General features: G+C 47.5%; 1 long non-coding RNA gene across 4 annotated transcripts; it reads right to left on the bottom strand.

Annotated features, from left to right (window-relative positions):
• Positions 1 to 4,940: 4,940 nt before the first annotated feature.
• On the bottom strand, positions 4,941 to 23,859 carry LOC144282217 (uncharacterized). 4 transcript variants are annotated; one of them, XR_013350557.1, is made up of 7 exons: positions 23,384 to 23,859; positions 17,564 to 17,651; positions 14,604 to 14,781; positions 13,856 to 14,029; positions 11,641 to 12,453; positions 11,063 to 11,358; positions 4,941 to 7,032 (listed from the first exon to the last, which is right to left on the bottom strand). It is a non-coding gene; the product is annotated as an uncharacterized LOC144282217 (long non-coding RNA). The 4 variants fall into 4 exon arrangements; XR_013350556.1 differs by having other exon boundaries at positions 23,371 to 23,859; XR_013350559.1 differs by lacking the exon at positions 14,604 to 14,781.
• Positions 23,860 to 23,889: the final 30 nt, after the last annotated feature.

Genomic DNA, 23,889 nt, shown 5'->3' on the forward strand with positions numbered 1-23,889 from the left:
CTGGACCCATGGGTGGCAGGAGGCTGTCCGGGAACAGGACAGAGCTTCGCGGGGGACGGAAGGTACGACCCAGCCAGCGGGCTTCCTCCAAGGACCTGGGAGGGCTCAGGTGGTGGGGCTGCGCCCTGGAGGGGAACTAAGGCTCAGGACTTCATTACCTGGGCTCCGGGATGCCCCGGCTTCTTAGACTCTCATTGGGTCCTGGGGAAGATGGGCTTCTCCACGCACCTGGAGGCCCTGGGACCCGGAGTCAGACGCAATATGGTGTCGAGCTGACATCGATTGACTTTCTGAATTTCAGTCGTGCATTTAGACCCCCTGCATAAGAACAGGAAGACCCAGACTGTAAGGGTCTTGAGAAATGCCAGAGAGCTCTTGTTAAGAGGCTAAAAACAAGAGGACCTTTACCCTGCGGGGTCACCAGGAAATCCCCTTATGGAGGATCCCACATTGATCCAAAGGCTTCCCAATGCCGGCAGGGGTGGAGGGATGCGTGTAAGGCATCCCAGTGCCAGCAAACGCACAGAGCTGGAAAACCCCGAAGGAAACAGTGTAGGAAACACTTCACTGCAGTAATCCATAGAAGACGCTGCACCGGGAGATCGGGGTGAGAAATGAAATTGGGTAAAGCTCGCATGGGAGTCTGAGCATTTGTCTTTTTTTTTTTTTCTAAGATTTTATTTATTCATTCATGAAAGACACAGTGAGACAGGGGCAGAGACCCAGGCAGAGGGAGAAGCAGGCTCCATGCAGGGAGCCCGACGTGGGACTCGGGAGATGCGGGACTCGGGACTCGATCCCGGGACCCCGGGGTCACGCCCTGGGCCGAAGGCAGATGCTCAACCCCTGAGCCACCCAGGTGTCCCTGAGCATTTTTCTTTATTTTGGCCACAACAGGAAAATATTATTGGCTTTTCGAGTCCCACGCCTGCATGGAGCCTGCTTCTCCCTCTGCCTCTCTCTCTCTCTCTCTCTCTCTCTCTCTCTGTGTGTGTGTGTGTGTGTCTGTCATGAATAAATAAGTAAAATCTTAAAAAGAAAAAGGAATTGTACAATAGCTATTATGGTCTTAAAACAAGAAAAATGGCATATGGACAATGTCTTGGAGGTTAGATTTGGCGGACACCACCAGACAAGGTGATCTCAAAGTTTCCCTCTAACACTCTCTGAGTCCGTAAAGCAGTTTAGGGTTCCTACTACGGGCTTTGGAGGAACTGATTATTTGTTTTGCCCTTAAGGACGGTAATTTAATGTAGCGAGGAAGCTAAAACTAAGAGATCTTTTAAGCACCAGAGCAAGCATCCAAACATTCAGTGTGAAGGGCGGGCCATGTCCTATGAATGCGGGTTAGAGTAGCCACATACAATGGATTTTTACAGGGGGTAGAGTGTTCTCTGTCCTTTAATGACAGTTGGATTTTAAGTAGCCTGGAAAGGAAAGGGGAGAAACCACAGGCTGGGGAAGAGAAGGTATCATCCTAGAATACGCAGAAAAGAGAGGCCAAAAGGAGACAAGGATTGTTCTCACCTCCTGAGGGGGTGGGGGGGTGGCACAAACCACACACATCCACCTCTATACCTTAGTTCTGGACTCACATGAAAAAATCCAAAATATCTGTGATTGAAGCCATTCTTTCCTCTCCAACCTCATTTCTAGCCCCTTCCTTCCCAAACTCCACAGTCTAGCCGTGTCAGAAGACAGTACCCCAACCACCAAGTTTCTCCAGCCCAAACCCCTAAGGACCATCTTGATTCCTCCTTTGCCCTCTCCTCTCCTCCCCACTCAATCTTTCAGAGATCCCTATAGATTCCATTTCTAGAATCTCCACCTCATCTTTATAAAATGCAAACCCGGTTAAGCATTTCTTTACTTAAAATACGTCATGGTTCACCATCAGCTACAGCATGAAGTCCGTTCCTCTGGCCCCGGCATACAGACTGCTTACCATCTAGGCTCTAGCGCCCCGCTACGGCACCTAACTCTTGATCCATGGTAGGCAGCCGATAAATGTTTCTTAAATCAATGGATGAGTGAGTGAATAAAGGAATAAAAAATAGGGACGGGGAGGGGATCAGACACGGGGGGAGGTCAGAGATGAAGCTGGGACTGGACATGCCTGGGGGATTGGCAACTGGACTCCCAGAAGAGCCAGGCGGGGTGCCAGAGCCCGAGGAGGCAACTTGGGGAAGAGGGTGTTAATGAGAGCATCTAGAGAGCAAATCTGCAAAGGGGAACAGATATGAGCCCGGCTCTGGGCACAGACACCAACTCCCCCGACACGTACTAGCGACAACAGGACTATCGTCCGCCGTTTCCCCCGCTGCGGGCCGTCCTGACATCCGCCAACTGTGGGACCGACCGTCTGCCACCTTCCCTGGGGAAGAAGTGATGAGCCCGGGAAGCGGCTGCAGAGCCCTCAAGTCAGTGTTCCCGCCGGAGGCCAGAAGTGCTGTGACTTCAAAATGTGATACTCACTCGAATTCCAAGATGCGAGCATTCATCTCACTCCCATGGCTCACGGGCAGGAGGTCCCCTTGAGCCATCCCTGTCTCCCCCGGGTCCCCACCCTGTCCTGGACACCGACCGGCAGGGCCTCCTCCTAACGGAGGGCCTTCCCTGTGGGCTGGGCGACCGCCTCGTCCTGAAATCTGCTCCCCAAACTTGGTGGCCTCTGCGGAGGGCAGGAGGGGCTGAGCTCCCTTTCTGGGGGCGGCATCATCCTCCCTGCGCTGGATGCTTTTCTTCAGTGCTGCCCGGGAGCCGCTTTGGAGCCCAGTTTGCAATTCTCTTCTGCTGTCGGAGTCCCAAGGATTTTCTGCACGACCGTAGCCCAGGTCCCCCTGTGTGGGCTGCATCGCTGGGCTGCGGCCTTGTCCCCGAGGCAAGAGCCGGTCCTGTCCTGTCTGGGGTTGTCAAGGTGAGGTCCCTGGGCCAGCGCCATCGGTGTCACCTGGCAGCTGGTGACAAGTGCCAATTCCAGGCCTTTCTGCCAGGGCGTTCGGGGCTTGGGCACCTGCCTGCGGCCCAGGGGTCACCCCAGGCTCCCAGGATCAAGGTCTGCGTTGGGGTCCCCACAGGGCGCCTGCCTCTCCCTCCACCTGGGTCTCGGCCTCTCTCTCTCCCTGGGTCTCCCATGAATGAATAAATAAGATTTAAAAAAAAAAAAAAAAAAAGCCTCTGCACATACTTTAAGGCCTGGCCAGGTCTCCCTTGGGTGCAGAAATCTACTCACCTTGCAGCCCCCAAGAGATCCTCGGGCTAAGTCCCTGTGCTTGTCTGACTCCGCCACCGACCGTGGAAGTGGCCTGTCCCTCTGTCCCCCTGTCCCCCCTGTCCCCGGCCCTCACGTGGCCCCTGGGGAGTCCCCAAGGAGCTTGCAGGTCAACAGTCTACACAGAGGCTTTATCCACTCATCCCCCGGGGACGCTCTGTTGTCCCTGTGTTTTGCTGTTGTAGATAGTGCTGCGCTGAATGAACATGAGAGGGCACGGGTCTCCTTGAGATCTGATGCCAGTTCTTTTGGGTAAATACCCGATAGTGGGATTGCCGAATTACACGGTAGTTCTATTTTTTATTTTGTTGAGGAACTTCCACACCGTCTCCCATAACAGCTGCACCGGTTTGACCTTCCCACCAACACCACACAGAGGCTCTTTCCTCCACATCCTCACCAACACTTGTTGTCTTTTTTTTTTTTGTCTTTTGTTTTTGTTTTTGTTTTTTTGGATAATAGCCAACCTAACAGGTGGGAGGTGATAGCTCATTATGATCTCATTATATAAAGTGTGTGAAATTGTCCGGCCCTGGAATCAGAGCAGAATGGTGGTCCTCAGGGGCAGAAGGGGAGGAAGCGAGGAGGTGCTGCTCAACGGGTACCAGCCTTCGGCCGTGCAAGGTGAACACGTTCTAGAAATCTGCTGTACCACATAGTGTTTGCAGTTAACAATACTGGAACATACGCTCAAAAATGTGTTAAGAGGGTCGACCTCGGGATCCCTGGGTGGCGCAGCGGTTTGGCGCCTGCCTTTGGCCCAGGGCGTGATCCTGGAGACCCGGGATCGAATCCCACGTCAGGCTCCCTGTGCATGGAGCCTGCTTCTCCCTCTGCCTATGTCTCTGCCTCTCTCTCTCTCTCTGTGACTATCAAAAATAAATAAAAATAAAAAAAAAAGAAAGTAATAATCTTTAAAAAAAAAAAAAAAAAAAAAAAAAAAAAAGAGGGTCGACCTCAAGACTGTTACCTGAGACTGTAAGAAGCACATACATCATCAGTCCCCGTGTTTTGGAGACTCCGGTAGGGCAGTCTTGCTGTCACCCTAACTAACAAACATAGCAAAATAGCTTCAAGATCTCAGGATTGGTGTATTTTTAAACTTTTGTGAAAACTGTAGAGCTTAAAAATCACAAAAATGGTATAAACCCTATGTAACCACCTTGTTTTAGACTTTATCAACTTTTCACCACATTCACTGTATCTATTTTTTCCAAGTTTTTTTTAAAGATTCTATCTATCTATCTATCTATCTATCTATCTATCTATCTATCTATTTGAGAGAGAAAGAGAGAGAGCTTGGGCAGCGAGAGGAGCAGAGGGGAAAGGAGAGAGAGAATCTCAAGCCGACTCTGTGCTGAGTGCAGAGCCTGACACAGGCCTTGATCCCACGACCCTGAGATCATGACCCAAGATGAAATCAAGAGTTGGATGCTCAACCCACTGAGCCACTCAGGTGTCCCCCCAAGGGTGTTCAAGACGAGGCATGTTTTAGCTTAAACCATCTGCTGTGCTGTTTGGCATCCTATGTTACCTTAAACTTTGATAAATGCCTGTTACATATGAACTTCCTGCACTGGTGAGGAAATCAGAGAAGTGTGTGCTGTGTTTCCCTCGTGAAGTAACAAAGGATGGAGAGAAGAGAAGAACCGTAGAAGTGGAACGTGCAGTGGATTGAGAGTTTAATGGAAGCAGGCAATCTGAGCAACGAGCCAGCAATGGATGCAGCTTGGGGTTTGCAGAAATCTTGAACTCTCCACAGTGTAGAATCGAGATTCAAAGCACGGCCGTTTAAACATGCAACTCCATGGACTAGAGGACGTAGGACGCCAAGATGACAGTCAGCTTGTGTTTAGCCCAACACTGATGACGAGACGGGTGATAATGGACCCGGTGCTGTACCAACTTTGGCATTTAAGCCCAGGGGGCCATCCCAAAACAAGAGACAAAGCAAACCAAACGTGCACACCCGGACAGCTCCTGTAGCTGCGGCTCTGAGGTCTACAATTCTATCTGGCGCCCCTCCATCTGGGTCTGCACGGCACCTCCATTTGGCTTCGCCTTTGCAGTTACTGACCCTCAGCCTCTGTCCCCACCTCTGTCACAGCCACGAGGTGGGAAGCTAAGAGGCTGATCTTGCGCCTGCTTGTGAAGTGTTCAATTTGCCTTATTTGACCAATTTTTCTCTCCATTGGGACTAAGTAAATCCACCACGAGTTCTCAGGAGAAATCCCATCAGATCATGCATATTTTCATTTTTTGATCTTTTCTGGACCAAAAATGATGCAGCATGCTTCCTAACACGGAAAGTCAGGATGAAATATTCAAATGGAAGCACAATGTGTGGAAGAGGCAGGTGGGAGCCAGACCACAGGGGTGCTGGTTTTTAAGGGTGTTTTTTCCATGATTTTCAGGCTTTCCTTCTTGGGGCTAGAAGTCTGTCTGAGTTTGAAATCTGAAACCTCGTCCCTCCTCTCACAGAACCCTAGTTCCTGAGCTAGCCCTCCACCTGCACACGCATCTCAAGGTGGGGAGCCAAGGGCTGTGGCAGGGCTAACCAATGTGCCTGGCTAACCTGCCGCAATGAAAATCAATGGAGAAACCCAGAAATTCGGGTGGTTGTTGTGTTGTCACGATGCCCATGACTTGAGCTTGGGGACTGTATGAAAATGGAGGAATATTTTTAGTTTGGCAGCAATTGTGTCGTTTGGCAGGAACTGTCTCAGGTTCAGTTATTCAGAGTCACTTGTACGTAAGCCAGTCTGTAGAGCCTGTGTAGAGGATTAGACTGTACAGACGGAATTCTAGGCAAAATCTCTGGAAACTTCCCGGGTTACCTGGATTCCACAAGGCTCTGTGTCTTTCACTGTCCCGGACTATTCCGCAAGTCTATAGAAACTAAAGGTAACTTGCAAAAGGCTGATGATGATGCGAATAATCCCATTCTTAGAAACGCAGGTGTGTAAAAAGAAAGAAAGAAAGAAAGAAAGAAAGAAAGAAAGAAAGAAAGAATCGCAGGTGCGTTTTGTCCAGGGAGGAGGCCTCGGTTTCTACTTAGCGGAAGAGGCCAGTTTTGCCTCTCTCAGCAAATTCAATTCAGATTCCGGGTTGCCTATAGATGTGTTTTTCCTTGTGATCTCCTTTGAACCAGTTTTTACCTCTTACCAGTGTCTTCATGAAATAATCAATAACATAAAATCTTGGACACGAATTCATCTTATATTCACATGAGTCACATTTTTAAAAATTACCTTTTAGTACCCTGATTCTCCAGCACCTTCGTTCATCCCCAAGAGTGGGATTGACAAAGAGTGAAGGGGAGAACCCTGAATTTCGGACTGAGCATTTACCCAGGAGTGACTAGTTGAATGAGCTACTTGAAAAAGCAAGATAAGGTTTACCCTTATTCCTGGATATAGAGGTTCTAGATTTGGGTTGATTTCAGTATAGAGTTATAAAAAGCATTTCATGTCTGTACAGCCAAATTTCAGGACTGTGGTGATTCTCCCTTTTTTTTTTTTTTAAATCCCACCATTTTAACTTCTTCACTTATATAACAAAAAAATGGTAATAACAGATGTGCTAGGCTTAAGAAATAGGATGGAAACTTGAACACCATTGGGTCTCACTGTCTCTGCCTCCACCCCCCACCCCTACCTCTCCCGCCTGCACCTGTTCCCATGTTAATTCCCTCTCCCGGGCTGGCTTCTCACCAGTTGTGGTCCGGCTGCTGGCATCTCAACATCTCTTACTCATCTCCTCTGTGGAAAAAAACAAGAGCACCATTAGCATAAGTCTTTTTTCAAAACTGTCGGCATGAGAAGGAGCGTTCTAACTTGGGAAGATGGGTGGAATTTTTTATAGGGTTTCAGCAGGCAGGGTCAGCTGAAGTTCAGCTAGTTTCAAGAATATCTGTTCAAAGATGGTACTCAGGGAAGGGAGGAACTACTCTGATTAATTAGAAGCCATTGTTTGGACAATTTGGATTTTACTGAGAGAAATGGAAGGAACAATGAGGGGCTGAGGTCATGGGTAAGAGGGTGTGCAAGCTACAGTGACAAGGACATGGAGGGCCACAGTAGAAACTTTATAGTTCCTCAGTATCTTTTAGACTGTACGGTCCTCAGATCATAGAGACCCTTTTTCCCACATGCAGTTGGCTAAATCCTAGGGAAGGATTTTTTTTTAAATAATTTATTTATTTATTCACAAGAGACACACAGAGAGAGGCAGAGACACAGACAGAGGGAGAAGCAGGCTCCATGCAGGGAGCCCAACGTGGGATTCTATCTCAGGTCTCCAGGGTCACTCCCTGAGCCAAAGGCAGACCCTCTGAACCACTGAGCCACCAAGCGTCCCCTAGGGAAGGATTGGATTGATCGTGCCTATCTCTGGATCACTCACTGTGCTCAGGGAGTCAGTCAAGACGAAGATGCTGTTCTAGGCAGATCCAAAGGCTAGAGCAGGAGAGGAGCAGCTCTTAAAAGGAGGGAATAGCCCAGACCTGGCCCATGGGGTCATTACAGTGAGCAGGACAGCGCCCACCCCTCATCTTTATTTATGTTCACAAAAGCTCCTTTTTCTCCGCCCTAGGTAAATAGTTTAATTTTGCTTGTAGGGGACATTGCTTAGGGGAGAACCACTCAGAGAACTTTTTGCCTGGTGAGTGTAGGGAGTAAACCCAGTGAAAATGAAAGCCTCTTCGGAGAGCAGCCCCTAGTGCAAAGGCTGGACACAGCCCTGATGCTCAGATTTCTTCTGAAATCCACAAAACTTTCTAAATGATCACCATGGTCACTTAGGGAAAATAAGCAAATTTGGTTTGAATAAGCATCCCAATGTTGGCAGTGCTCCCTGCCTCCTGATTCTTTTCTCTTTTCCCTGTTAGGTATCCAACACCCATAACTCCTTCTTTCCTATTGTAGGGCCCAGGACACACTGCTCCAAAATGGGCCACTGTGGTGTAAAGATTGTTTTTTTTTTTTAATTTTATTTATTCATTCATGAGAGACATAGAAAGAGAGACGTAGAGACACAGGCAGAGGGAGAGGCAGGCTCCCTGCTGGGAGCCCGATGTGGGACTCAATCCTGGGACCCCAGGATCACGCACGCCCTGGGCCGAAGGCAGATGCTCAACTGCTGAGCCACCCAGGCGTCCCTAAAGATTCTTTTGAGTTAAAAGTAATCAAAACCCAACAGATGTAGGAAAAATTCTCTGCCTCCCCCTCAACTGCCTAAATTTATATTGGAAAGGAGAGCCTGTACCAGGAAGAGAGAGCTATTAACAGATATTTCGCTTTACCTAAAAAATCTTATCTGCATAATAAAGCAACCTTGCTTTTCCAAACACTCCTTTCACCTTCCTGCTAATGACCTTTATTCCCTTTTTATCCTTAGGCTCTATGGCTTCTTAGCTCATATAGGCTCCATATTGCCTCATTGTCTTTGAACTTTCATGTTTGTGTGGCTTCCCCATACATATGCCTATTAAACTTGATTTTCTCCTGTTAATCTGTCTCATGTCAATTTGATTCTAGGTCCAGCTAGGGCAGAGGAAGGTTTTCCTTCCGGACACTAAAAATAAGACAGATCTGCCCTATGAACATGGTTAAAATAGTTAAAATTCAGGGGAAAGAAACATCTGTCCTTATCATTGTTATTTTATTAGAAGAACAAGTTGAGCCTGGGTGGCTCAGCGGTTGAGTGCCTGCCTTCGGCTCAGGGCACCAGGGCACGATCCCGGGGTCCTGGGATGGAGTCCCACATCAGGCCCCCCGCAGGGAGCCTGCTTCTCCCTCTGCCTGTGTCTCTGCCTCTCTCTCTCTATGTCTCTCATGGATGAATAAATAATAAAATAAAATCTCAAAAAAAAATAAAATAGAATTTCAGGACTTAAAGGGAATTCACAGTTGACCTCAGCCATCTGTGGCTGATATCTCAGTTGCTCCTGGGCCAGGCAGTGTGTGTTGGGATGTGTGTGTGTGTGTGTGTGTGTGTGTGTGGTTTATATCCATGTATGCCTGTGTGTGCAGATCTGTGTATGTTGATGGGATGGGATGATTAAATGGAATGTGACATCAAGAAATTATCAACGTTGACACTGATTACAGATATTGGCGAATTAGCAGCGTGGAAAGGGGAAATGAAATTTGGCTTAGCTGTGAAAAAGTAATACTAATTATAGTCATTTACACTGCCCCTTCCCATTTATGCTTAATTACCATACAGCACAATCATAATCATGTGTGTCATTAAATATATACTCAGTTAACGTTCACGTAAGTTGTCTTGATTAGAATCCACATCTCTGGTCCACTTAGACATCTGTTTGGAGATACTTTGCTTAAAGTCATGGCTACTTCAGGGGCTAACAAAAGAGACTTGACTCCTTGTAGTTCTATTGTATTGACAGTCTCTCAATCATATCCCAATGCAGGAGGAGCCACAAGGGATCGGAGGTTTTTTTCCTCTTCCCCATCAGGTCTTCAGAGTGCCCAGGGAGTTCATCTCCCACAGCTGAGGTGGCAACAGAGAAGAATGCAGATAGAGATAGATGGATAGAAAAAGTGGGGGTAGAGGCACAGACAGGGTCAGTTCATATGCCTTCTCAGGGCTGATTTTCTCTGATAGTTCAGGAGACAAAATAGTTCTCAGAAGCAGACCCAGACAATCGTAGGGTCCCTCATTGTCCTGGGTGGTGAGGAGACAGGAAGAGCAAGGTGAAAAGAAACAGGAGGTAGAGGGCGCCTGGGTGGCTCAGCAGTTGAGCATCAGCCTTTGGCTCAGGGCGTGATCCTGGAGTCCCGGGATCGAGTCCCACGTTGGGCTCCCTGTGTGGAGCCTGCTTCTCTGCCTGTGTCTCTGCCTCTCTCTCTCTGTGTCTCTCATGAATAAATAAAATCTTAAAAAAAAAAAAAAAAGAAACAGAAGGTAGAGAGAAGAGAGATTGACAAAGCAACAGAAAAACAGAGAGATGGGGAAAGACAGAGAGGCAAGGGGGGGGTGGGATCAAGGAAAGGGAAGAAGGCATGAAGAAGTCAGTGAGTCCGCTGGATGCTCAGGCAGTACCAGGCAGAGAACATGGTGGGTACATTCATATACTCTTGTGATAAAATTGCCATGTTCCTAATGCATGGTGTAGATGTGATTTGTTTATTGAGCATCTGCTGTGTACTTGGAACACGCTAAGTGCATGTACCTCTAATGACTCACTGAATCCTCAGAATGACACTGGCTGGCAGGTACTATCATGATACTCATATTATGGAAAAGGAAGCTGAAGGATGTGACTTGCCCAAAGTCACTTGGGTAGTGAGATTCACATCCTGCCATTTGCCGTCGACCCTGTATCTCAGCCATGAAAGAGCAATCAGCAAAGCCAGTTATGTAATAAATGGTAGTTAACAGACCCATGACTTAAAAACATTCCTTCTAGGGGCACCTGGGCGGCTCAGGGGTGGAGCATCTGCCTTAGGCCCAGGGCATGATCCTGGGGGATCCGGGATGAGTCCCATGTCAGGCTCCCCACAGAGAGCCTGCTTCTCCTTCGGCCTCTCTCTCTCTCTCTGTGTGTCTCATGAATAAAATCTTTTTTAAAAAATTCTTTCTTGGGGCACCTGGATGGCTCAGTCAGTAGAGCATGTGGCTCTTGATCTTGGGGTTGTGAGTTCAAGCCCCAGGTTGAGGGCAGAGACTACTTAAAAATAAATAAATAAAATAAAAGCATCCTTTCTTAATTATAATTTATTTTAAATTAACTTAATCTGCAATTCAATCGTTTTCAGAATCTACCGTTTTCATTTCCATGAAGACTTTCTCGTTGACTCAGCAAGAGGAGCAGGGCCAGAACTCTAGTGTTGAGGGTGACAGAGAAATCGAGGCCTCCAGAGGTGTCGTCACTTCACGATTCTCACACGGCCAGGTGGGCAGGTGCCAGTGTCCTACCGCCGTGGGTCCCACTTCCACGGTGACTTTGGGTTCTGTCGCTTTTCCACTGGGAGGCCCTGAAGGGATTAGAATGTGGCTTCTCAGTGACTCCAGTCTTCCCTGTGGAAACTCATGCCAAACATCCTCAGCAGCTTTCTGATCTGTTAATAAATAATGATAATTTGTAGAAGAACTCATTTTGTCATCATCCTTGGAGATTAATTGGGTAATTAACTTTAGCTAAGTGACTATGAAATATAAAGTGCTTCATGAGTCTTAAGGATTTATGCTCTGTGTTCTTCCTAAGCCTGCAGGGCAGAGCTTCTGTCTCTCGGAATGAGAGCTGACTAGGAATGCCCCCCATCAGCGCTGTTTCTCACTCGATGGCACCCCCCGCCCCGAAACTCACCAGGAAGGCAGATGATGGCCAGGGTCACCTTTACCTGCCAGACTGAGACGCTGACACTGAACTGCGAATTGAAAAGAGGCAGCAAGAATGAATTCAGCCTCCTGGCTACTCTCCTGCAGTGTCTCTGCACCAACTTGTGGGGGGGGGGGGGCAGGGGGGGCGAGTCTCCTCCGCGAGTGCCGGGTCTGCTGGCGTCCCCATAGGCTTCCTTTCCGTAACTGCTGACTTTGAACATATTGACGACAGCTCACACATAAAAGGGCAAGAAGGTGAAAATACTGACTAGTGATTTAAAAGCATGAACTCTAGAGTCCTACGGGCTGGGTGTGAACCCTGTGTAACTGTCCCCCAGCTACGTGCTCACAACCTCCGCCGTTATGTGTGTGCACTTGACCCCTCAGTTCAACTTACGCCACCGTAAACACGGCTGTGCCAGAGCCTTTGGGGACCGGGTGGTTGCGGTAGACTGAACCAAAAAGCTCTGTACACACTCAGGGATGTCTGGGTGGCTCAGTCACTTCAGCACCTGCCTTTGGCTCGGGTCATGATCCCAGGGTCCTGGGATCCAGCCCCACCTTGGGCTCCCTCTGGGGCGGGGTGGCTGCTTCTCGCTCTCCCTTTGGTCCTCCCCTGCTCATGTTCTCTCTCTAAATAAATAAAATCTTAAAAAATTTTTTTTGTCTGCATTCTAATCTTCTGAACCTGCTAGTGTTCCCTATATTGGGGGGGGCGGGGGGAGGATGTGTTACCTGACATGGCAAATGATGTGATTCCTCTAAGGATCTTTCAAGAAGGTGCTCATCCAGGATTATCCACGTGGGCTCTAAATAATCCAATGGCAAGTGTCCTTATGCAAATAAGGCAGAGGGAGATTTGACAGGAGAGGTGGCAACAACGTGACTGTGGAGCCCAAGATTGGAGCCCAAGATTGGAGTGCTGTGGCCACGGGCCAGGGGAGCCCTGGAGCCACCTGAAGCTGCAAGGGGCAGGGACAGGGTCTTCCCTGGGGCCACAGAGGGAGCGCCACTCTACTGAGCCCTGATGTTAGGCCTCGGGCCTCTGGGACAAAGTGAGCACACTTGAGCCTGAGGTCCCAGCCGGTCGGGGTTCGGACTCTGTTGCAGCAGCCAGAGCGACTGGCAGGGGGCTTGGCCCCGGGGGACCAGTAACAGGGACACCTGCTTGGCTTCATACCCACCGTCGGTTTTGCAACAAGGCAGCCGTCTCTTAAATTCCAGTATTAAGCCTCAGTGCGGAGCTTCACTGGCTTTCACACAGCAACGTCTTTGCAGGATGAAAACGGCGCGGCCACAAGGCCAGCACGTCCATTAAAGCAACTGGGTTTGTTACCCCTGAGGCTTTCCCTTGCTTCCCCCTGGAGCACGTGCCTTTGAGCGGCGGAGACTACGCGCGTCTGGTTCCCGGGCACCTGCTGCACAGCCTGGGGGTGCCCTTCTGACACGCCGCCCCCTCCAAGCACCTGCAGGGAGGCCCAGGATGCGACCCGCAGACACCCGGGATGCAGGACCTGCCCCCTCCCCCGCGGCCCCCAGCGCCGCCCCCTCCGAGCACCTGCAGGGACCCCCACCTCCTGCAGCCCGGGAGCACCAGGTGTGGCCCCCCCCCACCAGCCCCTGCCCAGGATGCCGGTGGGTGCAGCTTCCTCCTGGGCCTCAGGCGGTGACCGCGGCCCCGGAGCTCGCTGCACGGTGGCAGGTGCACAGAGACGCGGCCCGCAGTGGAGGCAAGTCAGCATCGCTGTGGCCGGCCCAGACGGGATGGTCGTCTCCAGCTGCGCAGTCTTGCACCACAAGCAGGAGACGACGGCAGTGGGAGCCAGGCACACAGGGGTCACGGGGTTGGGGGCGGCCCTCAGACACCCGAGAAGCCCGCGGAGGGGCCCAGGCCTGGGCCGGGGCTGCTGCCCAAGTCAGTGAGGGGACCACATCCTTCAGCCCCGGGCAGTGGCCCCTCACGAAGGCCCCGAGCCAGAACCATCCAGCTAAGGCGTCCCGGGCCCCTGACCCAAGGGAACCCGGGGCGACAGGACGTGGCCGCTGTTTCCAGACCCAGACCGAGGTCACCTGCCACCCCAGCAGCTCGGCCGGAGGGCCCAGAGCACAGCAGGTGCAGGTAACCCATGGGGGGCCCAGGCCAGCACCGCAGGGCAGGGCCCAGCACAGGTGGCCCAGCATGGGAGGCCCAACACAGGTCTCCAGGCCACATCGCCGCCTCCTAAGGACGCTTACCTGGTGCAAGGTCATCGGCTGCGACGACACTGTCCTCGCAGGTGGGTTCCTGTGACAGGTTCTCGGGGTTGCTTTCTGGATCCCGGGAGAAGCTGCAGCCTGGAGGAGTTTCTGGGAGAATGGTACATAAAGGGCCGTGCTCATAGAGGCTCAGTGGACTGAACTCTAGAGTCTCTGCCAGAACAAGTTGTGGGAAGAGCAGATTGAAGCAATTTGTTACAAATTAAAAAAGAGATCACTTGGAAGTAACTTCTTTTTCTTTAGCTCATTATTAGGGTATTATAAGCTAGTCTTCACACAATGTGAATGCATTATACTAGACTGCTCATTTTCTCATATATTCAACATATTTATGCGTTTAACATTTTACATATTATACATCTTTAATATTGTGAATATTTAAAAAATATTGTGAATATTTATATTTAGCATGTATATGAAGGAATTACTAAAATTCAGTATTTTTCTCCAGTTTCCTCATTACCATTCCAAAGGCTCACACCTTGGATGCAGCAGGCAAAGATTTCTTAAATAGGACACAAAAGCAAGAATCTCAGCGTATGACCTTAATTAGCCATGGAGAGCTATTTATATGCGAGGTGCCCAGTGGTCTTAGAGTCTATGCTGATTAAACTAAGTATCTTCATCCCATCGCTTTAGAACGACTGACTCATTTCCCTTTCCCCTTCTATTCTTTCCCTTTTCCCAAATTAATAAAACATTCCTTTCACCTAATCACTCTGCTCACCTTCACTGTCTGTCTTTATTGAAGCATTGTCACTAGCTCCCTCCTCAGGAGCATTGGACTCTTCCAGCTAATTGATGTTGGCAGCTGCAAGCAGGAATGTTGCTGGGCCCCGGGAAGCTCTACAGTTGTAAACCAGAGAGCTTGCTCTCCCTCTCTTGTCAGTGATCCTGTCTCCATCCTGTGGAGATTGAAGGACTGCTGTTCAGTGGCAAAGCACATGGAACACTCTGGTTTTCCCAGTTTGCTTTTTAAGAATCTCAATTCACCCTGGAGCTGGAAAAGATTTAATAATGCCAAGTAACAGCTCCTGGGTCTCTTTGGGGAAACTAAGCCCATTCCAGGGATTGTGTCTAGTGTGGATTCCTAAATCTCTGCTGCCTGTGGGGTTCACAGCCAATCTCCCCAGGGGGAGCCCAGCTGTCTGAGACCTGGTGCATGGCTGCTCTTCTCCATTCCTGTGTTGGGACTGCTTCCCTGCTGGTGGGATGTATGGAGTCCGGGAAGAGGGCCCAGGCACTGTGAGCATTTGAGCGCTGGCCCACTTGAGGTGACCATGGGGAGATGCTCAGCAGTTCCAGGTGTTCCTTGCTGCTGCTTTACCTACCATTGGCACTAAAAAGCTGGCAGTGTCTGTGGCAGGGATGGGACTTTGGGGACCCAGTAAGTTACTCCCCTTCCACTGGGAGGCAGACATGGAAGTCAGAGTGAGGGAGCCAGGACCCCACAGTAACTCCTGATAATGCTTACACTGCCTGCAGGGCTTAGGGAGCTAACGAGAGCAAGCAGATCAATGCTGTACCTCCGCATCAGACAGATGGACCCAGTCATGGTCCCAATATTGCCAGTTCTTCTTACGGGTCTGCAGGGGTAAAGGTGACCATGTTTCCTTTCTCACAACCAAGGGAAAGAAAGGGAGTGCTGAGGAAACACAAACAGTTCCTTCACCCCAGCTCACCAAGCAGGCAAGTCCCTCTGCCTCCTGGGATGGCCAGTGTGAGACAAGAAGCTGAGAGAAGTCTCAATCAGAAGGTCAAAACCAATCAGAATGATGCTAAGCCAAAGGAGGATTTTGCTCTTGTCCTCATATCTCATATCACACTCTTGGTCATGAAAACCATATACTTGCACATGTACACTTGTGAACATACACACGTTTGTACACATGCACGCATACACACATGCAGACACTCAGGAATGGGCCACAGGCCCAGGGGGAAGAAGTACTTAGAGCGCTCTGGCACTGTAATAAATTTCCACAAGACGCACCAAAAAAAAAAAAAAAAAAAAACACCAAAAAACAAAAAAATGGAAACAAACTGAAGGTTGCTGGAGGGGAGGTAGGTAAGGGGACGGGGTGACAGGATGATAGACATTAAGGAGGGCACGTGAGGTAATGAGCACTGGGCATTATAGAAGACTGATCAATCACTGACCTCCACCTCTGAAACCAGTAATACATTAGATGTTAATTAACTGAATTTAAATACAATTTTTAAAAATAATCAAAATGCACATGTATGAACATACATGCACATTTTTACTTAATTTTAGAAGAAGCATAGTGAAAGATGTGGAAGGCTACCTGGTAGGTGGCTCACAGGATTGCTCACTTTGGGGGAGGGGGTGGCTGGGATGCAGTGTGAAAGGAGAGGGGAAGAGAGTATGGAGAAAGCAAAACAGGAAAAAAACACAACAACAAAACAATAAATCGCCCAAAAGCAGTATGTAGGATGTGATCACAGTATATATATTATTGCATTAAGATGTGATGTGCAAAATACTTCAACCTGTATAGCACCATTAACACTCCACCAGTTAAAGCAGATACCAAAGAACTGGGGCAGGATCCCTGTAAATCCCCTTACTGAACCAGGCATTAACCTGGAGAGTAGCATGGAGAGGTTCTGGGGGAGACCGGGAGACCAGGGTGGTAGGATGGGATTTTGAAGGGGGAGGGTAGTAGCCCTTGAGTGGCTATTTCGTAAACCAATTCAGAAGAACATCAATGTTTTGATGACATGAACAGCTCTATCAGTGCTTTCTACTTGAATAATGCACTTGTTGACTTGGTCATAAGATCAAATTCTTAGACTATAACATGAAAGTTTTCTTCCTATGTTATTTATTTATTTATTTATTTGATTTTTTAAAAGATTTTATTTATTCATGAGAGACAGAGAGAGGCAGAGGGAAAAGCAGGCTCCCTGCAGAGAGACAAATGAGGGACTCGATCCCGGATCCCGGGATCACGCCCTGAGCCGAGGGCAGAAGCTCAACCACTGAGCCCCGCAGGCGTCCCTATGCTATGTTATTGAATGTTATCACTTCAACCGGGAATTGGCACAGCTCATATGAAGAAAACCGCTGAATTGTAGGTGCGGGAGGATCTCCTTCAAAACCTCACTCAAATGATTGGAAAGTTGATCAGCTGTTGGCTGGAAACTTCATCAGGGCTGCGGATTAGGGCCTTGGCTCTTCTCCATCTGGGCCTCTCCTCAAGCCAATTGAGCTTCCTAACAGCATGGTGGTTGGGTTCCAAGAGAACCAGGAGGTGGCCTTTTATAATCGAAAAAGTCACTCAGTGTCACTTCATTATAGTCTGTTGGGCAGGGTAGTCACAAGGGCTCATCCACCTTTTAAAATATATATATATTTATCTATTTATTTATTCATGAGAGACACAGAGAGAGAGAGGGGCAGAGACTCCCCCTGCAGAGGGAGAAGCAGGCTTTCCGCAGGGAGCCCAATGGGGGACTGGATCCCAGGACCTGAGCCAAAGGCAGACGCTCCACCACTGAGCCACCCAGATGCCCTTCACCCACCTTTTTAAGAGGAGGGGACTTCCACTCCACCCTCCATGGGAAGAGTGTCAAGGTCTTACTGTAAGAAGAATGGATGACAAGGGAAATGTAGGAGGAGCTATAATATGCCACAACACATTTCCGCTATGTCTGTGATACAGTCCATGCTGGCAATGGGTTCCAAAGGCCTCTGCTTTTTCCCACGCTGCCACGCTCAGGGCACAGATCAGCTACTGTAGCTGAGAGACTGCAGGAGAAGGCAAAAGTTAAAAAGTCATAGGCAACCAAAAGGAGAAATAAAGCTTGCATTCTTAGGACGCTCCACTTAACAACGTAGCGGGCACTGGGCAAGGCACTTCTCATGGATCTTTATTAATTTCAAGATCTCGAGATCTTTTTTAATCTTTACCACAGCTGGCTGAGGCAGGTACTGTGATTACCGCTTCACAGATAAGGGAATTAAGAGAAGAGGCGATCAGCAACTCGTCCAGCCACACAGCCAGTACCGGATGGAGCCAGGACGGCAATTCTGGTCTGCCTGACTTGAAAGCTTCTGTTCCTTCTACCGTACTGTGCCTCAGAGTGTAGTTCACAAACACAACCCGTAAAATGTCCCTATGGTGTTTTTGCTGTGTAGTTCATTTGTTTCTTCTTATACATATATAAAAGATCTCCATTTTTTACTTCTCAAAAGGGTTAAAGTGTGGCAAATAATAGAACTGTATACATGGACTTCTTTTTCCTCAACGACCAACAAAATCTCCTCAAGGAGCATATTAGATATTTTCTTCTCAATTTAATGCCCAAGGTATCATTTGTCCACGTAGAAATGTCGAAATTACTAGCTGGAGGATTATATAAGAAACACTAATTATGAAGCTTATTATATTATAAGGTAATGTAAATTTTAAGACATAGAGAGGAATTCAGTATGGGAGTTTATAAAGTACAAAATGATGGGTAAATTGTGATGCAAGTGGAGTCTCTAGAAGTTTTGCATAAATGTACTTTTAAAACATGTATTAATATATTTTTTGAAATATTTATTTATTTAGTTTTAGAGAGAGAAAGCATGCACACCTGGGGTTGGGGAGCAGGGCAGCAGACTCCCCGCTGAGCATGGAGTGTGGGGCTCAATCTCACGACCCTGAGATCATGACCTGAGCTGAAATCAAGAGTCAGACGCTTAACCGACTGAGCCACACAGGCACCCCTGGAATACGTATTAATATAAAATATACCAGGGGACTCACTATTTAAAGAGAATGGACATTTCTGTTTTTGCAGCAGGGATTTCTCTGTAGTGGGGCACAGACAGTGGAGGTCATCATGCTTAGAATTCCCCAGTCATAACTAGGTGTATTGAATCTGGGCATAGCAACCTCCACTGCAATGATCTGGGAGGTTTTCACCGAGATACCTATTTGTAATAAGCTCCGGCACTGGTGATGGAGAGACAAGAATGCCCCTCTTTTACGTGATGCTAAATGCAAATACCCAAAGGAGTAGTGAAGGCAGAGACTGGGAGGATTATACATATTCCACTGTACTGTTAACCTACCATACTGTTCACATAAATGCAATTCAACCATAACACACTAGGTCACCAAGGCAAGGGGCTACTCTACTGGGGCTTTTGAGAGGCTTTGACACTGACTTGGAAATGCAATTTCCTACTGAGGACCAGTCTTTAAAACGAACAAATGATTGTTCAGAATAGAAACATGCTAAGTTGCTGGGAGGAAACAGGATGGTTTCCAGGCCAGTAGGGCTCTGCAGTGATTTCATATTTTAAGAAAACACTGTGTCCGTCAGAATGAGGTAGCAATGAAAGCAAACAAAGATGGAGTCATGGGCAAGTGTTAGTTGGATCTGTCCAGTCATGGCTCAGGAGAAGGAAGCCTTAGGCAGTCTTTTAGATGGTATGGACCATTTTAAACAGTATGGTCCTTTTCATTCATTCACTGAACTTTGTCAGGTGCCTACCTGGCCAGGCATTATCCTACCTGTTGGAAATACGGAAGTGAATAAGTCAAAGTCCTCGTGGAATTTACAGTCTAGTGGGGAAGGCAGTCAATACAAAAATAAATAAATAAATGCACATACTAAATATGAGGTCTGTGCTTCAAAAAAGGCTTAACAAGGTAGAAAGAGTGAATGAGGGAGGTGATGGGAACGGAATATGGTAGTACTTTAGATTGAAAGGTCAAGAAAGGCGTATCTGAGGAGGTGACATTAAGGCAGAGATATTTGAATTAAGTAAGAAAGCGAGCCATACGGAGATTAGTGGGGAAAAGAACAGCAGCAGAGAGCTCAGAGGCTGGAATGAACCCGGGCGTTCAAGGAACAGAAAGGCCAGTTTGGGGACTCCGGCGCTGTTTGCCAAATGTCCTGGTTCTCCCTCCTTTCAGGCACAAGGTAAGATTGCACTAACTGGTTCTTCTGTGGATGGGGAGGACTTTGTGACTTCGGACAGCGAGTCATGAGCAGAAAGGACATGTGCCGTTTATGGACAGAGCCAACGGACTGTCTAGAGTTTTCTTCGCTCTCTCTCCGCACGATGACTGGCAATGCTTCAGAGAGTGACTGCTCGGTCAACCACAATCTAAGATGAGGAAGAAAACAATGTGGGCGAGGTACCCGGCTGACCCTTAATAGACATAAACGGGAACAAGAAAAAAGTCTGTGTGGTGTCAAGCCTCTGAGAATTGGAGCTGTTACTCAGTGCATAACGTGTCCTGACTGGTACAGCCGGTGTGACTGGGGTGGAGAAAGCTAGAGGGAGAGAGGTGGGAGATGTCATCTAAAGGACGAGCGGTGGACAGATCACGAGGGGCCTCGTAGATGATGATACACTTGGGTTCCCTCGGGGTGAAAGAAAACTTCAGAGTTTTGAGCAGGGGAATGACATGATGGTTTGCATTTAAAAAGAATCATTTGGTCATGGAGGGGAAGTCCTTATTCATGGGAAATACTCAGTGAGGTATTTAGGGATAAAGTAGAATGTCCTCAACTTACTTTCAGTAAATGGTTCAGTAAAAATGTGTTTGTGTGCCTGTGTGCACATGAACAAGGGGTAAAATGGTAATAGGTAAATGTAGATGAAGGGTATGTAGTGTTCATTGTATGCTTTTTCCAACTTTTTCCAAATATTTTAAATAGAGGTGCCTGGGTGGCTTAGTTGGTTGAGTGGCCAACTCTTGGTTTCTGCTCAGGTCATTATCCCAAGGTTGTAAGTTGGAGCCCCAAGTCAGGCTCTAGGCTGAGAAAGGAGTCTGCTTGGGATTCTCTCCCTCTTGTCTGCTCCTCCACCCCCCACCCCCTTTTTCTTTCTAAAATAAATAAATCTTAAAAAAAATTTTTTTAAATAAAAAGTTGGGGGTAAATCACTTTGGAGAAGTACAAGAGAGAAGCACAGGCCAGAGGAGGACTGCTGTGGGTAAGAGATGAGGTGTTTTGAGCTGGAATAGCAATTGTGAGAAATGGGTGGATTTGAAATCTATTTTATATGTGGAGCCAGGAGGATTTGCTGACAGATTGACTGTGGGAGGTGAAGTTTAGAGCCAAGGTGTCTCTTAGGTTTTGTCCTGCGCATGTCGAGAGTGGTGGAGGCCATTACCTGAGGCAGGACAGCAGAGGAGCTGGGTTTGGGGGATGGCAAACAGCAATTCTGTTCTAGACAAGTTAAGGGTGAGTCTCCAAGTAGAGACTGGGTTGGCAGTCCAGCGAGGGAGCTGGGACTTCAGAGAAGAGGTTGGCTGGGAGATCCTTTGGAATCATCAGCAGGTAGTCGTCCACCGAGAAACCACTTTGCTACCTCTTCCCTATGCAGGTCTGCCCCCCAGATTACTGCCTCTACCTGTCTTAGTATTTGTGTATTCACTTACACCAAAGTCTATTACAAAGCTGCACTGAGTCACCATAACGTGATAGAGAGATGGTCCCAAGCTGTAGGTTTTGTTTTCTCTGCTGGACGTGATGACAGGAAAGACACATTCTATTGCTTTTGAGAGGGAGGAAGTAATATCTGGTAAAAGTTCAGGTGCAAATCACATTCCTCTTCCCTCTCCCTTAGTCTGAAGCATGGACACCATGCCACTCCACTTCCACTGTAATATGATCAAGTAGCTCCCCTGGCTGGAGTAGTTAGAGCTATTCAACAATCTAATGCCTAGTGTTTAGAGGATAAAACTAGCTTGTGCTGGCCCAATGGAAAAAAATCAGGTTCATTAAAGTTATTGGGGAGATGTATTTGTGGAGGTAGTCAGGTACCTTCAGAACACAATAATAAAAAACTTGGTTGAGAAGTTGATGCATATGTGTCCTTTTTTCCCTTCCAAGTGTGGTAGATTGTATTTTCCAAAATAGCTGCCTCAATAGATCTCACCCCGCATGCTCCTCTAATACTGTGACACTGACACTCTTCCCACTGAGTGGTGGGGCCCATGTTTCCTTTCTTTGAACTTCAGCTGACCTTTTTGACGGCCTGAACCCACAGAATACAATGGAAACTGTCCCGCTAAGACCCAGCAATTCCCACAACCATGAGAGGGAATCACATAATAGTTCAAATCAGGTAAGTTTTGAGGTTATTCATTATGCAACAACAGAAAACAAGAACATAATCTTGGCTTTTAATCTTTTTTACATTTTCTTTGGTCTTTTTTTTTTTTTAAAGATTTTATTTACTTATCCATGAGAGACACACAGAGATAGGCAGAGACACAGGCAGATGGAGAAGCAGGCCCCATGCAGGGAGCCCAACGTGGGACTTGATCCTGGGACCCCAGGGTCACGCCCTGAGCCAAAGGCAGATGCTCAACCACTGAGCCCCCCAGGCGCCCTCTTTGGTCTTGATTCCTTAATTTATATTTGGATTGTACAGTAATTTTGTCTGTTCTTGTTGCAGGTCACTTCCAATCCTTTGTTGAAGAGGGTTTAAATACAATGTAATTACATTTCCTAAAGTGCTCTTGTTTCTAACTTGGTGATGTAAACTCCCTAGAGGGAGAGGGAAAGGGAGACTCTTAAGCAGGCTCCATGCCCAGCCCAGAGCCCAGTGTGGAGTTTAATCTCATGACCCTGAGATGATGACCTGAGCCAAAATCAAAAGTCAGATGCTTAACTGACTGAGCCACCCAGTTATCCCTGGAGTCCTTTTAAAAATCAAATTGTTGTAAGGTTATTCCACAAATGATAAAGATAACCCATGAACACTCTATCACTTTTGAGGGACTTTTTTTTTTTTTTTTTTTTTTTTTAAAGAGATTAGAAGGGGGCAGCCCGGGTGGCTCAGCAGTTTAGCGCTGCCTTCAGCCCAAGGCCTGATCCTGGAGACCCAGGATCGAGTCCCACATTAGGCTCTCTACAGGGAGCCTGCTTCTCCCTCTGCCTGTGTCTCTGCCTCTCTCTGTGTCTCTCATGAATAAACAAATAAAATCTCTCTCCCTTTTCTTTTTTTTTTTTCTCTCCCTTTTCTTTAAAAAAATAGATTAGAAGAGATTTAAAAAAGATTGCTTCGTGTGGACTTGTTCTACATTTTCCGCTTTGTCCCCTCAAACAGATCCTTTCCCACGAAACTTTGATAGAAATAATTATGATCAAATGACTACTGCAGTCAACAAACAGTTCTTCAACAGATGCTTATTGGCTACTAGAGTGTGCTAGGTATTAGAGCAGGTGCCAAACATACAAAACCCAGGCCCAGCTTACAAAGGGGCTTCCGGACTCCTGATTATTTATAGCTATAGAATGCCTACCATATGCAAGGGCGTATGTCTGGCATGTCTAGAAAATGTCTTTGAATGCCTTCAATGATGGAGGAGTATTTAAAATAACAAAATAAAGCAAAACTATCAAATGATCTGACAGGCAATTTAAAAAGTGAATGAAAAAAGTTATACAGCAATTTTACAGTAGGTTCATACATCTATGAATTCAGTAAAAGAAACAGCTAATTGGGGCACCTGGGTGGCTCACTTGGTTAAGTGTCTGACTCTAGATGTCAGCTCAGGTCTTGATCTCAGTCAGGGTTGTGAGTTCAAGCCTCACACTGGCTTCCATGCTGGGTGTAGAGCCTCCTTAAAACAAACAAACAACAGAGCTAATTTAATTCCCCATAATCACAGAAATGGCATAATGTTATATGCCATAAACCTCACAAAAAATGAAATTGCAGTTAATGTAAAAGATCATGATACAAGATGTCTTTCTTTCTTTCTTTCTTTCTTTTTTTTTTTTTTAAAGATTTTATTTATTAATGAGAGACCCAGAGACCCAGAGAGAGAGGCAGAGACACAGGCTGAGGGAGAAGCAGGCTCCACGCAGGGAGCCCAATGTGGGACTCAATCCCAGGTCTCCAGGATCACGCCCTGGGCTGAAGGCAGGCTAAACCGCTGAGCCACCCAGGCGCCCTAGTTTCTTTCTTTCTTTCTTCTTTCTTTCTTTCTTTCTTTTCTTTTCTTTTCCTTTCTTTCTTTCTTTTC

The sequence above is a fragment of the Canis aureus genome, chromosome 13, assembly GCF_053574225.1.
Source record: "Canis aureus isolate CA01 chromosome 13, VMU_Caureus_v.1.0, whole genome shotgun sequence".
NCBI lineage: Eukaryota > Metazoa > Chordata > Mammalia > Carnivora > Canidae > Canis > Canis aureus.